The sequence below is a fragment of the Nicotiana tomentosiformis genome, chromosome 8 (assembly GCF_000390325.3).
Source record: "Nicotiana tomentosiformis chromosome 8, ASM39032v3, whole genome shotgun sequence".
NCBI classification, from domain to species: Eukaryota; Viridiplantae; Streptophyta; class Magnoliopsida; order Solanales; family Solanaceae; genus Nicotiana; species Nicotiana tomentosiformis.
In genome coordinates this window covers 23,532,326-23,546,411 of record NC_090819.1, presented here as the reverse complement: position 1 = coordinate 23,546,411, position 14,086 = coordinate 23,532,326, and positions in this window count along the sequence as shown.

Here is a 14,086-nt window from a genome sequence, read left to right as displayed (position 1 = left end):
GTCTTTTTAGTATTAATTATATTACTTTGTGCTTAATATTATATTTTAGCTGTAGGAATAAAGCCTTGTGAAGATGAAGAGATTTGGAGCAAAATTAAATAAAATACGGAAGAAACATAAAAGAAATTAAAAGAACAAAATGGGATGAGATAAAGGGGGACACCCTTTAGTGTTTATCCCCCAATTCAAAGCAAGCTAGGACGTTAAAAATTGCAAATCGCTCACTGCATGCAGCTCCATGTCCAAGCACTGGCCTGGACCCTGTGTGATGGGATTTTTCCTATTTTATCCGGATAAAGTTATCCTGATCCTATACGGTAATAACTCATATATTGTAACGACCCAACTGGTCGTTTTGAGCATTTGTACTTTTTCTCGGTAGTTTGAGGGCTCGGGTATCCCTGCATGATGTATTATGATTTGCGTAAATCGCCGGTGTTGGTTTCCAAGTTATCCGGAATCGATTTGGAATAATGAACTTCAAGATTTAAGCTCTAAGTTGAGAGTTGACCAAGTTTGACCTTTTAGCATTGGATCTTGGAATGAAGTTCCGTTAGCTCCATTGGATGATTTTGGACTTAGGAGCGCGTCCGGATTATAATTTGGAGGTCCGTAGTCTATTTAGTCTTGAAATGGCGGAAGTTGGATTTTTTTGGGAAGTTTGACTAGGAGTGGACTTTTCGATATCAGGGTCAAATTCTGATTCCAGAAGTTGGAGTAGGTCCGTAATGTCAAATGTGACGTGTGTGCAAAATTTGAGGTCAATTGGACGTGTTTTGATAGGTTTCGGCATTGGTTGTAGAAGTTGAAATTTTAAAGTTCATTAATTTTTACTTGAGGTGCGACTCGTCGTTTCAAGGTTAGTTTGAAGTCTCAAGTAGATTAGTTTTTGTCATATAGAACTTGTCTACAAAATTTGGCGCCATTTGGAGTTGATTTGATATGGTTCGGATGCTCGGCTGAGATTCTAGGAGTTTTTGAAGTTTACTTTGATCTTCATGTGTTTTGGCGACCGATTCATGCTTATAGAGGTTATTTTGATGATTTGATCGTGTGAGCGAGTTTTTGTTGTGTTTCTGGACATGGGTGCATAGTTGGTTTGGAGCCTCGGGGGCTCGGGTCAGTTTCGGATTGGATCCGAAATGATTTTTCATGATTTTGAGTGTTGGTACTGGTGTCATCGCATTTGCGATGTTTTTGTTGCAAGTGCGACTATCGCAATTGTGAAGCAGCCTTGCATTTGCGAAGCTATGCTGCTGGGGAAAGGACTCATATTTGCGAAGAATGTTTTGCTTTTTCAAAGCCTATTGAGTTCGCATTTGCGGACTCAGTATCGCATTTGCGATAAAGGCCTAGGCGGTGTTAGTTCGCTTTTGCGACCAACTGGTCGCTTTTGCGAAGGACCAGTATTCACATTTGCGACCTTTTTGGTCGCATTTGCGAAGAAAGCAGAGAATTTCAAAACTTTGCTTTTGTGATTAGTTTTTCGCATTTTCGGGTTTCGCATTTGCGAACCCCATGTCGCAAATGTGACATCTGTAGCCTGCATATAGCTGAGAATTCCGAGACTTAGCTTTATTTTGTTATATTTTGAACCCTAGCTTCGATGAGAGGTGATTTTGTGAAGGGATTCTCATACCAAATCATTGGGTAAGTGCCTCTAATCAATTCTCAACTACATTTCATGATTTAACATCAAATTCATGAGAATCTAGGAAATATTTGGTGATTTTGTCAAAACCTTGAAAAATGAAAATTTGGGATTTCAGAGTTGAATAGGACTCGGATTTGGAAACAAAATATGTATTTGGACCCGTGAGGCTATGGGTAGTCAAGACCTACCCTTGGACCCGAGTTTTGACCGGACGGGCCCGGGGATTGACTTTTTAGAAATTGTATAAAAATCATAGCTTTCTTAATTGAAATATTTTTTTCCCTTGCATTGTGTGATGTATTTAAATCATCTTTGGCTAGATTGAGCCGAGCAGAGGTGAATTTGTAAAGGAAAAAGCTAAATTGAGTATTGAGTTTGCCGAATTGAGGTAAGTGTCTTGCCTAATTTTGTTGAGGAAATTTTTCCTACTATTTGACATTGTTTGCTACATGCGGGGGTGATACATATATGAGGTGACGAGCATATATGCATGTGCCAGGGTTAACCATGCTCGGGGGTAAACTATGTTATAAATTGTGTCTTGTAAAATCACGTGACCTTCTTGCCTCATGCCTTACTTGACTCTTGGATACAAAGAACATAGTATTAAATGTTAGAACTAAGACTTAGCTTATTATAACTTGGTCAAATTTGATGGAAATTCTGAGAATACATTGGTGTGTTTAATTAGGTCATCAATATGCATAATCATTAATACATTGCTACGGCTGATATTCTTGAGATACTAGATTCTATACATGTGTTGTAGATCATTTGTGAGTTTTATTGGAATACTTGAATAATAAGGTTCTTGCAAGTTTATTTAACTATTGTTGGCTTGGAAAGTTGTGATTGGGATTCATTTGGAATATTCATTTAAACACTCTCCTTGACGTTATTTATGCTTCCTGCCTTGTTTGTCATTGATATACATATGCTTGGTAAGAAAGATTGTAAAGGATGAAGGGTGATGTCGTGCCTTTGTTTATACATTATCATGTGAGAGAGGATGTAAAGCACGAAGGGTGATGCTGTGCCATATTATTGAGAGTAAAAGCACGAAAGGTGATGCCATGCCATATTATTGAGAGTTAAAGCACGAAGGGTGATGTCGTGCCATATCAATTGAGAGTAAAAGCACGAAGGGTGATGTCGTGCCATATAATTTGTGAGTAAAAGCATGAAGGGTGATGTCGTGCCATGTTATGTGAGCATAAAGCATGAAGGGTGATGCCGTGACCATTTCATTTATATTATCATGCTTTAAATTATCATGAGTTCATGGCACGATGGGTGTTTCCGTCCAGGTGAGGACGAGGGACATGCATTATGTTGTGATATCTTTCCTTTGTTTATTCGTTCATATCATTACATTGAGATGTTATTGTTGTATTTATGGTTCTTATGTGACTTGTCGTTGATGACCTGTTCTTATTCTTTATCTTATTTGTTATTGTGTCACTCATGCCTACTTCTTGCTGTTATAATTATATCTTTGTCTTATCTATTTTAGTTGCACTTAGTACATGCCTTGTACCGTATTAGTCATTCATGCTTCTACTTGTTAACGCATAAAGATCATGTGTTCCCCTCTTATTCGTTATATCTATATTTATGCATCCACCATGCTAGTTGGTTGAAGTTATATTCCTTTCCCTAATTGTTGTCATTACCCCTATGCTTTCTGCCTAGTCTGTTACTGATGCCCTTATGTACATCCTCATTCATTATTTCTACTTGTGTATTTCCTACTTTATCATTACTGTTATCGGCATTTCTGCCATCCAGTTGGTACTGTTTTATGCATATTATTGAGGATGAGATAAATGCACGAAAGGTGTTGCCGTACAATTAACTTGATATCAAAGTATATTCCTCACGCTATGAAAGTTATAGGGTGACTATTGTGGTTTATTGGTTTTCGTTCTAAGGAAAAGATTGGTCGAGATATTGGAAATTGTTGAATTGTGATCTCTTCTAGTACTCCGTTATTGCTTTGTACATTCGTTTCGTGTACTCTATTCTTTTATACTGTAGTATAGTTCTATTGCTAGTTTATGGTACATATTTTATCAATGAGCATCTTTTAACTAAAAAGCCTTGTCACTACTTCGATGATGTTAGACAAAATACTTACTAGGTACATGGGGTCGGTTGTACTCATACTACACTTCTGCACCTTGCATAAAGATTTTTGGAGCGGAGCTGCTGGTGATGTCGGGAGCTGACCCTGGAGATGTTCATGCATTCCGGATATAGCTGCCACTTGTCCTTGGTAGCTTTATTTTTGTTAATATGTTTATGTAACTTTCAAACAGATCGTGTAATTATTTGTATCAGCTTTGTAAATTTCAAGTCTTAAAAGCTCATGATTTGTACTACCAGTTCTTGGGTTAATTTGTAAATGTCCGAATAATTCTTCACTATTTTCCTAAAATATTATATTGTCTGTTAGTTGGCTTACCTAACAGGTCGAGTTAGGTTCCATCACAACTAGTGATTTTTGGGTCGTGACAAGTTGGTATCAGAGCACTAGGTTCATAGGTTCTACGATTCAAGAGAAAGTGTCTAGTAGAGTCTTGCGGATCGATATGATGACGTCCACACCTATCTTCAAGAGGCTACAGGGCATTTAGGATAAACTTCCCATCTTTCTTTCCTTATCGTGCGGCATTGATTCGGCTTAAAGCGTAACTCTTTGAATTCCCTCCACGCATTTGTATGTGCATGTGAGCACTCGGTATTGGTTGTGCATCGACAGCTTGTGACTCCATGGATGAGGTGCGAGATGTGATTTCTGTGGGCTGATGATGGGTCAGTCTGGAGGTCTTGAGGCCGGGTTTTGACTGCAGCTTGAGCACAGGAATTTCGGTTGTGTGTGCATGTGCCTCTGGGCTTATATGTTCGGTAGTGTCCCTATGAGTGGAATTTGTGGTCGGCGAGTGGTTGGATGACAAATTGATGAGTAGGATGTGACTGCGGGTTGTGTTCAGATGACCTGAATGTGAAGAGAAGAGTTTGCTTGAGGCGTAAAAGGACTAATAATTGTGGGGCAAATTTGATTCTCATGCCTTATTGATGAGTTCAGACTCAGGAAGATTAAGTGGTGGCATAGTAGTTGTGGCTAGAATATAAGATTTACGTTGGATGGTGTCGAGGCTCGCGGGTATTTCTATATCATTGTGGATTATGCATTTCAGTATCAGGAAGACTAAGTGGTAGAGGAAATAACTTTAGATTCACAGAAGGTCTCTTCAGAGTGGGTGTCTCGGTTGTGGTACTTTGGGGTGCTAAGAGGGAATGCATTAGCTTATGGGCCTTAGGGCGGTGTGGTTTTTATGCTAGAACCTCTTAGGGCGAGCTTTGGGGTAAGGATCATGGTATTCTCGAAAGGAGAGGTATCAACTTGAGAGTAATTTGGAAGGAACTCGAAGGAAACAAGGCATTTGATAGTAAATTGGATCAACACGGTAATGGTATGATCGGTTCTTTGGGTACTTGTGATGTGGTGGGTCTCCACAGGTGTTTCGTGGCAATGCTCATGGGTTTTGGGCAATTGCATGGCTTGGTTGAGTTGGAGGGATTTAGTTCTGATAGCTTGATTATGTGAAAATGGATTCCAAGGAGTTCTCGATGATTTCTATCATGACTCGAGGTGGATATTTCCTACTGGTGTGAGAAACATGTTGCGTATTGGGATTTCCTCCTGGATGAGATCAAATATAAGGTTTATGACTGATCGGTATTGAGTTTTACACATGCAAGGCCACAGTTCCATTTTGAAGGGAAGGTCATGAATTCTTAAATAGCACAGACGGTTTCAGATGTCTAGATGGATGCTATTACTACTTGGTATTGCCTAAGAAGGGTGTGCATTTCAGAAGACGCATTGTGTTTTGACTTACGGATGCATCATTGATATTGCAGTGCTCGCCTGGTTAGTCGACTGCTGCGATTCAGATTTTGTTATGTGACACGGAAGAATTATAGAAGTATTCCTTATGGAATGATCGTATTCGAGAGATGTGTTAGACATTTGGCGGTGGAGTTAGGATCAGGTATGGTGATTCATGAGTTCTATGGATTTGGAGACTGGGAGTTCTCAGAAGCAGATTGTTTCGTGGTTGTCGATTGTGAAATATGGCCAAAGCTAGCCAGATGATAGTGTGTGTTATGGTTATGTCGTTGTGGACTTTTGGAGGGCTATTTGTCCATTCGGGGATGACCGGAGTTGATTTGGGGACCCATTGGTAGGCCCAATGAGGATGTGTATTCTGTATCAGATCGGATTTGCTTGATCTTGCGCATCTGTTACCACAGGTATATCGTCGGGCGGAATAGATGATATTCGTGCCTTGGTCTGTATTATGTGTTCCTCTCCTATGCTATGACGGTTTGTGAGGGTTACATGGTTCTTCGCACGCATATTGTAATTCAATTTAGGCCTCATGGCATTATGGGCGAGATGGCCCTTCGTGATGTTGATTTGCTTATTGCACCGTAGTTGTGCTTGTCCTTCTCGGTATTGTTTGTTCCTAATAATTTACCCACAGTTATATTTTGTGCACTCTATTGTGCTTGATATTGACGCATATGTGATCAGTGAGCCTGAGTATTATGGCTCGATGGGTACCCTATGTGGATTGATATGATGGGATCGGGTTGCACGCCGCAACGGTACCGTGATGAAATGTAACTCCTGATGCTTACTTCGTGTAGTTTTGTTTCACCTTGTTGAAAATAGTTCATAGGAAAATGCTACAATTTTCCCACCTGCTTAACTTATTTAGTAGTCTTCTTATTTAACTCTCTTACTGTTATCTGTCATGTCTGAATTATTACTTATTGGTGTTCAGGACCGTGTTGTGTGGAGATCCATATGATTATTGTTGATACTTGTCTGTGGGGCTGCTTATATTGGCTGAGATGAGGTTTCTAGACTTGAGAATGGCAATATTGTATTGGGATGAGGAAGATTTGAAAGAATAATACTAAATACTACTGAGGATTTGGGCAATGGCCCTGGTCGGATGAGTGAGTTTCTTGGCTTATTGATCAAATGAGTGGTTAAGAGGTTATGCGTGTTTCTTTCATCATCGGTATGGTATGAAGGTTTTGAACGAAGCTCAAATTGATATGAGGTTTTCTACCGGCACCGGATTTGTTTTTGGGTAGTAATGGTGGTCAGCAGTTCCTGATGTGAGTGTCTGAGTGATGGGGTGTACCGTGTGATTTCATCTTGGGGTTATGGTTATGACCTAATACAACTTGTTCAGGTTTATACAATGTGTAGATGTGAGATTCGGGTCTTGTAATGAATTCTCGATGTTAGAGATTGGGTTCTAAGGTTTAAGGACCAAGGTTGAAGTAAGGATCTCTAGTTATGTTACGTTGGCAGGCTTATATGGAGCAGGGTGACGTGGGATCACCCCCGGGTATCGACATAGTAAGGTTACACCATGATTTGGTAGCTTTGCAATGACTCCTGGCATGTTCGAGAACGAACGTATGTTTAAGTGGTGGAGGATGTAACGACCCGACTGGTCGTTTTGAGAATTTGCACTTTTTCTTGGTAGTTTTAGGGCTTGAGTATCCCCGCATGATGTATTATGATTTGCGTAAATCATAGATGTTGATTTCCAAGTTATCCGGAATCGATTTGGAAGAATGAACTTCAAGATTTAAGCTCTAAGTTGGAAGAGTTGACCAAGTTTGACCTTTTAGCATTGGATCTCATAATGGAGTTTTGTTAGCTCCGTTGGGTGATTTTGGACTTAGGAGCACGTCCGGATTATAATTTGGAGGTCCGTAGTCGATTTAGTCTTGAAATGGCAGAAGTTGGACTTTTTTGGGAAGTTTGACCGGGAGTGGACTTTATGATATCGGGATTGGATTCCGATTCTGGAAGTTGGAGTAGGTCTGTAATGTCAAATGTGACGTATGTGCAAAATTCGAGGTCAATTGGACGTGTTTTGATAGGTTTCGGCATCGGTTATAGAAGTTGAAGTTTCAAAGTTCATTGATTTTTATTTGAGATGCGACTCATCGTTTCGAGGTTGTTATGCATGATTCGAAGCCTCGAGTAGGTTCATTTCATCATATAGAACTTGTCTGCAAAATTTGGCACATTTTGGAGTTGATTTGATATTGTTCGGACGCTCAGTTGCGATTCTAGAAGTTCTTGAAGTTTACTTTGATCTTCATGTGTTTTAGCATCCGATTCATGCTTATAGAGGTTATTTTGATGATTTGATCACACGAGCGAGTTCTTGCTGTGTTTCTGGACCTGGGTGCACAGTTGGTTTGGAGCCTCGGGGGCTTGGGTGAGTTTCAGATTAGATCCGGAATGATTTTTCATGATTTTGAGTGCTGGTACTGGTGCCATCGCATTTGTGATGTTTTTGTCACAAATGACTATCGCAATTGCGAAGCAGCCTCGTATTTGCGAATCTGGGCTGCTGGGGAAAGGACTCGCATTTGCGAAGAATTTTCCGCTTTTGTGAAGCCTGTTGAGTTCGCATTTGCGATAAAGACCTGGGCGGAGTTAGTTCGCTTTTGCGACCAACTGGTCGCTTTTGCGAAGGACTAGTTTTTGCATTTGCGACCTTTTTGGTCGCATTTGCGAAGGCAGCAGAGAATTTCAAAACTTCGCTTTTGCGATTAGTTGTTCGCATTTGCGGGGTTCGCATTTGCGAACTCCATGTCGCAAATGCGACATATGCAGCCTGCATATAGTTGAGAATTCCGAGACTTAGCTTCATTTTGTTATATTTTGAACCCTAGCTTCGATGGGAGGCGATTTTGTGAAGGGATTCTCATACCAAATCATTGGGTAAGTGCCTCTAATCAATTCTCAACTGCATTTCATGATGATACATAAGATTTAACATCAAATTCATGAGAATCTAGGGAAAACATTGGGGATTTTGTCAAAACTTTGAAAAATAAAAATTTGGGATTTGAGAGTTGAATAGGACTCAGATTTGGAAACAAAATATGTATTTGGACTCATGAGGCTATGGGTAGTCAAGACCGACCCTTGGACCCGGGTTTTGACCGGGCGGGCCTAGGAGTTAACTTTTGTTGACTTTTTAGAAATTGTATAAAAATCATAGCTTTATTAATTAAAATTGTTTTCCCTTGCATTGTGTGATGTATTTAAGTCGTCTTTGGCTAGATTGAGCTGAACGGAGGTGAATTTGTAATGGAAAAAGCTAAATTGAGTATTAAGTTAGCCGAATTGAGGTAAGTGTCTTGCCTAACTTTGTTGAGAAAATTTTTCCTACTATTTGACATTGTTTGCTATATGCGGGGGTGATACATATATGAGATGACAAGCATATATGCATGTGCCAGGGTTAACCATGCTCGGGGGTAAATTATGTTATAAATTGTGTCTTGTAGAATCACGTGACCTTCTTGCCTCATGCCTTACTTGACTCCTAGATACTAAGAACATATTATTAAATGTTAGAACTAAGACTTAGCTTATTATAACTTGGTCAAATTTGATGGAAATTCTGAGAATACATTGGTGTGTTTAATTCGCTCATCAATATGCATAATCATTAATACATTGCTACGGCCGATATTCTTGAGATACTAGATTCTATACTTGTGTTGTAGATCATTTGTGAGATTTGTTGGAATACTTGAATAATAAGGTTCTTGCGGGTTTATTGAACTATTGTTGGCTTGGAAAGTTGTGATTGGGATTCATTTGGAATATTCGTTTAAACACTCTCCTTGACATTATTTATGCTTCCTACCTTGTTTGTCATTGATATACATATGCTTGGTAAGGAAGAGTGTAAAGCACGAAGGGTGATGTTATGCCTTTGTTTATTCATTATCATATGAGGAAGAGTGTAAAGCACGAAGGGTGATGCCGTGCCATATTATTGAGAGTAAAAGCACGAAGGGTGACGCCATGCCATATTATTGAGAGTAAAAGCACGAAGAGTGATGCCATGCCATATTATTAAGAGTAAAATCATGAAGGTTGATGTTGTGCCATATCGATTGAGAGTAAAAGCACGAAGGGTGATGCCATGCTATATCATTTTGAGTAAAGGCACGAAGGGTGACGTCGTGCCATATTATATGAGCATAAAGCATGAAGGGTGATGCCATTCCATTCCATTTCATTTATATTATCATGCTTTAAATTATCATGAGTTCATAGCACGATGGGTGTTTCCGTGCAGGCAAGGATGAGGGACATGCATTATGTTGTGATATCTTTCCTTTGTGTATACGTTCATGCCGTTACATTGAGCTGTTATTATTTTATTTATGGTTCTTATGTGACTTGTCGTTGATGCCCTGTTCTTGTTCTTTATCTTATTTGTTATTGTGTCACTCATGCCTACTTTCTGCTGTTATAATTATATCTTTGTCGTATCTATTTTGGTTGCACTTAGTATATGCCTTCTACCGTGTTAGTCATTCATGCTTCTACTTGTTAACGCATAAAGATCATGTTTTCCCCCCTTATTCGTTATATCTATTTTTATGCCTCCGCCATGCTAGTTAGTTGAAGTTATATTCCTTTCCCTAATTGTTGTCATTACCCCTATGCTTTCCGCCTATTCTGTTACTAATGCCCTTATGTACATCCTCATTCATTATTTCTACATGCGTATTTCCTACTTTATCATTACTGTTATCGACATTTCGGCCATCCGGTTGGTACTGTTTTACGCATATTTGGCGAGGATGAGATAATTGTACGAAGGGTGTTGCCGTGGAATTGACTTGATATCAGAGTATATTCCTCATGCTATGAAAGTTATGGGGTGACTATTGTGGTTTATTGGTTTTCATTCTAAGGAAAAGATTGGTCGAGATATTGGAAACTGTTGATTTGTGATCCCTTCTAGTACTCCGTTATTGCTTTGTACATTCGTTTCGTGTACTCTATTCTGTTATACTGTAGTATAGTTCTATTGCTAGTTTACGGTACAGATTTTATCAGTGAGCATCTTTTAACTAAAAGGCCTCATCACTACTTCGATGAAGTTAGACAAAATACTTACTGGGTACATGGGGTCGGTTGTACTCATACTACAATTCTGCACCTTGCATGCAGATTTTTGGAATGGAGCTGCTGGTGATATCGGGAGCTGACCCTGAAGCTATTCGTGCATTCCGGATATAGCTGCCACTTGTCCTTGGTAGCTTTAGATTTTGTTAATCTGTTTATGTAACTTTCAAACAGATCGTGTAATTATTTGTATCAGCTTTGTAAACTCCAAGTCTTAGAAGCTCATGAGTTGTACTACCAGTTCTTGGGTTAATTTGTAAATGTCCAGATAATTCTTCACTATTTTCCTAAAATTTCATTTGGATTGTATTGTCTGTTAGTTGGCTTACCTAGCGGGTCGAGTTAGGTGCCATCACGACTAGTGATTTTTGGGTCGTGACATATATAAGGAGTCTTAAACCTGCTTTGGAAGAGAGCTAACACATTTTGAAGGATAACTTACGTGCGGGAGCACAAACCACGTTAGGAGGAGGCTTCTAACTAGTTTTTCTTCTCTTCCCTTCCTTTAACTTTATAGTTTATTAGTTTTAGAGTTGTAAGGTGCTACATGAACGTTGTAGTTTGAAGATTACATTGTTCTTATTATTTTATCATATTCGTTTATTTATTCAATCTTGCGCTTAATTATTTGATTGCTTGATCACCAATTAAATACTATCTACGAATCTAGGATTGTACTCGGAAGAGAAAATTTTAGATTGCATATAAGATTGAGTAGAGCAAGATCTTGAACCTGAGTATCGGGAACGGATTTGAGGTTAGGATAGGAATATACCTAATCGCCTTACTTGGATACTATACGGGAATTATTATTGCATTCTTGTTAATCTTGATTCCATAGGAATATAGGCGTTAGGTTAGCTTGAATAGGCGAGTAGTACTTCGGGAGAAGACTACGAGTAATATTAACCCTGTCAATCAATAAGCTAGATAAACTAAGTAGACAATTTAAGTAGAAAACTCAACGGGGTTGTTAGCTAACCCATAACTCTGGATTATTTTATCCCATTGAATTCATCTCTAATATTCCAAACTAGTTTCATTTAATCTCTTAGTTTGTTACTCTAGATTAGCTTTAGTTAAATATTCATACTTTAGAAAATTGCTTGAATAGATTAATTATCTTAGTTTAATTTAGTAAATAGTTAATCACAAGTCCCTATGGGTACGATATCGCGACTTACAATCCTATATTACTTGTACGACTACGTATACTTGCGTGTGCGTTTGGGGCATAGAGATCGAACTGTTGGAGAGATGTAAAGATGAAGACCAAGACCCTTACATTCTAAAATTTGCCACACCAAAATGGCAAAAACGACATATCCCACATAAAGGCCAAGAAGTGCAAGATGCGATATATATTTCTTGGTTTCTTTATTTTTACACTACCGCCCAAGGAACGTGACAGAAAAATTGATGCAAAATTGGGGACGGAATTCATATCCTCGAGGTGGAGGAAAAGTGGTGAAAGTGATGGCGTCGTGCCGCGAGTTTAAATCAAGCACTTGTTGGGAGGCAACCCAATTTTATTTTTCTTTTTACTTTTGTTTATTTTTTTATTGTGTTATTTTTTGTAGTATTATTTTTGTATTTTGTAGGAGTAGGAGCATGGAGTCAAAGTCAATAGGCGAGTGCAAAAGCGAGCAGGTGGTTAAAACTGAGTGTGAGGTACCTGCACAAAGGATCATACCTGGGAGAAGTATGAGTATCCCGTGAGATGCTAATACTTCGGCCTTTGGCCTACCAGGGAGTCTCTTTTAGCTTCTTGTTATTTATAGTGTGCATTTAGGACATTGCACTATTTTAAGTGTGGGGTGAGGATATTGTCTGAGTAAGTTTTTGTGCTATTTTAGCTTATTTGTATTATTCTTTCTTAGTGTAGTGGTTTTTATTTTTCAAAAAAATAAAAAAAATGAAAAAAAAATAGAAAATTTGAACTTGTCCCAACGATAGATTTTGTGGATAGCTTTCTTAAGGGATTAATGTGATGACCCAAAAAATATCATCTTTAAATTTAATAATTAATTATGTATTCTAAAACCTCGAAAAGTACTATTTATCATTCCTCGACTTGTGTGCGCAATCCGTAAAGATTTCTGGAAAGTTTTTATGTGAAAAATGGATTAAAATGTGAATTAGAGCTTTAAAACTCAATTGAGTTGTCTTTGGTCAACATTTTGAGTAAACAGACTCGGATCAGTGTTTTGACAGTTCTGGTAGGTCCGTATCATGATTTGGGACTCGGGCGTATGCCCGGAATCAAATTTCGAGGTCCCTAGCTCGAGATATGGAATTTTCATGAAAAATTAAAATGTTTAAGTTCGAATAGTGACCGGATGTCTAATTATGTGAAAACGACCCCGGAACAGAATTTTGATGATTCCAACAACTCTGTATGGTGATTTTGGACTTAGGAGCGTATTCGTAATTTTATTTGGAAGTCCGTAGTTAAATTAGGCTTTAAATGGCTAAAAATAAGAATTTAAGTTTGGAAGTTTGACCGATGAGTTGACTTTTTGATACCGGAGTCAGAATCCAATTCCGAAAATTTTCATAGCTCCGTTATGTAATTTATGACTTGTGTGTAAAATTTGAGATCAATCGGAGTTGATTTGATAGGTTCCGACATCGAATATAGAAGTTGAAAACTCTTAGTTTCATTAAGCTTGAATTGAGGTATGATTCATGATTTTAGCGTTGTTTGATGTGATTTAGAGGTTCGACTAAGTTCGTATGATATTTTAGGACTTGTTGGTATATTTGGTTGAGGTCCCGAGGGCCTCGGGTGAATTTCGGATGGTTAACGGATCAAAAATTGAACTTAAAAAGCTGCTGCAATTTTCCCTTCTACTGTATATTCTGGGATGTGATCGAGCCCCAGATCGAACCCAGATATCGATCCAACGATCGAGGCCTGAGTCAAAGCCAGGGACGGGGCTCAGTATCGAAGCCACGATCGAAGGTCCAGCTCGAGGACATGATCGAAGGTAAGGCTCGAGGGCTAGGATCGAGGCCCATGCTCGATGCCCTGATCGAAGGCCCATGCTCGATGCCCTGATCGAAGGCCCATGCTCGATGCCCTGATCGAAGGCCCATGCTCGATGCCCTGATCGAAGGCCCATGCTCTATGCCCTGATCAAAGGCCCAACCTCAATGTCCTGATCGAAGGCCCAACCTCGATGCCTTGATCGAGGCCATGACCGAGGTCCAGGCTCAAGCCTGTGATCGAAGCCATGATCGAGGCCCAGCTCGAGGACCAGTTCCGAAGGCTGGTGAGCAGTTTTATAAAAAGAGGACATTCATCCCATTTGCCATTTTTGACGTACTTGAGCTTGAGCAGAGGCGACTTTTGGCAGATTTTCAAGGGAAAAATATTGGGGTAA